Source organism: Vicia villosa, unplaced genomic scaffold, assembly GCF_029867415.1.
Source record: "Vicia villosa cultivar HV-30 ecotype Madison, WI unplaced genomic scaffold, Vvil1.0 ctg.005049F_1_1, whole genome shotgun sequence".
NCBI lineage: Eukaryota > Viridiplantae > Streptophyta > Magnoliopsida > Fabales > Fabaceae > Vicia > Vicia villosa.
This window is the reverse complement of record NW_026706563.1, coordinates 80,793-83,407: the sequence shown is the minus strand read 5'-3', so window position 1 is coordinate 83,407 and position 2,615 is coordinate 80,793. Positions and strand designations below refer to the sequence as shown.

The window sequence follows — 2,615 nt, the reverse complement described above, 5'->3', positions numbered from 1 at the left end:
TCACTTCAAAATCAAATAATAGATTGAAGTTTATTGATAATCAATATTCAGTTGAAAACTTTTATGAATTTGACCACTTTAGTGATTAACAAATTCTATATTCAATAAACAATATAATTATAATAATAAACTGCACAATTGAATTAGTGTGATTTGAAATTACAAATTTTATGGATTTGCTACTTTGGTAATCAATAAATCCATATTTTAAAATTTTCAAAATTATAATTTCAACTAAAAGTGCTGGTACAATATCCCTCGTTAACATTATCATGTTAAAGGTCATTACCAGAACATGTAAAAACATATGTATTATGTATCTTGTGACTAGTATTCATTTTATGTATAATACATAATAAATAAATTATAATATTATTAACTTTCATACTATAAGCTATCACAGGGAACAAAACAATTAGTGATTCTTGTTTGTACAGACCATTAATTACTAATAGTCAATTGTTTCAAAAGTATTGGAAAAGTTTCTTTATCACAACATCCTATATCAAAGCAATGGAACTTCTACTGCAGGTGCAAGCACCGATCTTGAATTTGTAAACCAAGGCAAGTCATATTTTGGTTCAGAAAATTGAAGAGAGAAATTCTGCCTAGTTTATTCAGAAATGGATTCATATATCACATGGTAATATTGTAGTCCTTCAAATTGAACCATAGGATAAAGATCAAATAAATCACATTTTGATCTTCTAATAATGTATCACCAAACAACAACAAATTATTCAAATTCTGCTATATTATAACTGGTTTGACATCACTAATAATACAAACAAAGATACTCGATCATCTCCCAATCTATATAATCTTCTCCTTCCCACTGATCCTATTAGCAGTTTCCCTAATCTTCTCACAATAACTGCAAACAATAAAAAAAACATTTTCAAGTGAGTTATTTTTTTTCCTATCAATGCATAAGTTCACAATTACTTCTATCCACACTCATGCTACTTCATTGGACAATAGCCCGGATCAAAATGTTCTTCTCAAGCACAACAAACATATTGTTAATCCTATTAGTAATATCTACAGTAGATGGTATTATTGAGGAGTGGATGTCATAGACACCAAGTCCAATTCCAACACCATAAACAACTCCTTCATATAAGACTGAAAAAAGCTTGTCGTCAGAATGAGAGTTCTCAATGCCAATAACATTAGCATTCATATCGATGATGGAGTGAATGATGTCGTTGAAGTATGAGTAGTACATGTGAGTGTGAATCTGTAAACATGGAAAATTATTATAACAATGTAGGAACATAGATAAGGGAAAAATTAGAACCTAATATTGGAAAGGTAAACATACATTAGTGGAATCCTGAACACCAACATTGGTGAATGGTGAAACTGAAGGAATGAATATACCAGACCAAGTAGAGAGCATGTTCCGACTTCCTCAGTGCAAGTTCCTCTCTCAAGGAAGCCTCATGAATCTAGATAAATCAAATACCACAATTTCAAGGTCTTATACTTCATCCTTGATAGCCAAATCAATTTCATAGCAGGTAGCAGCTCTGAAAATAGATTAACATACACAATAACTTCAATACCACCCTTTTTAATAGGAGGAACAAATAACATATTCACGGAAAACAAAATAATTGCAACATTACCAAAATAAATTAAACCCTTTTAGATAATAGGTTCATTAATAGGACGAAATATTTTGTCAACTTTCCTAATCTCAATCATGTTTTGAAGATAAATGGGAGCCTTAAAATATGGACTTTTATCATTTGTAAGTTTTGTGATAGAATCTCCTTCCCAGGCATTTAGAAAGTTTGAAAACTAACTCAAATATGGACTTTTTTCATTTGATCACTTTGGTGATTGACAAATTCCTAACTCAAATAATTCTAAATCAAACGGTACACTTTTTTTTCCACTTCAAAATCAAATAATAGATTGAAGTTAATTGATAATCAATATTCAATTGGAAACTTTTAAGAATTTGACCACTTTAATAATTAACAAATTCTATATTCAATAAACAATTTAATTATAATAATAAACTGCACAATTGATTTAGTGTAATTTGAAATTACATATTTTATGGATTTGACTACTTTGGTAATCAATAAATCCATATTTTAAAATTTTCAAAATTTTAATTTCAACTAAAGGTGCTGGTACAACATCCCTCGTTAACATTATCATGTTAAAGGCCATTACCGGAACATGTAAAAACATATGTATTATGTATCTTGTGACTAGTATTCATTTTATGTATAATACATAATAAATAAATTATAATATTATTAACTTTCATACTATTTCATATACATGTCAATTATGCACTTTTATAGTTTCACAATTCATTAAACCAAAATGTAACACCCTTCTAAACCCCGCGGAAATTTAACAAAAATCAGAGTAAAACATGAAAAAGGGTATTACAACTCCAATAAAATAAACAAATATTCATGTCATGCCATAAAAGGAACGATAAACCAAAATTTATCCAGATAACATGTTAACACAGCGGAATATTCCTAACATCTGAATAATCAAACATCCGGAGTCGGAGACTCATGATTCAACCATTTAACCATAAACTAAACAAGAGTTTATCAGTCAACTCTAAAATAACGTTCACA

General features: G+C 28.9%; 1 pseudogene; it reads right to left on the bottom strand.

The window, feature by feature from the left end:
• Positions 1–967: 967 nt before the first annotated feature.
• On the bottom strand, positions 968–1,599 carry LOC131642455 (5-methyltetrahydropteroyltriglutamate--homocysteine methyltransferase 1-like; annotated as a pseudogene).
• Positions 1,600–2,615: the final 1,016 nt, after the last annotated feature.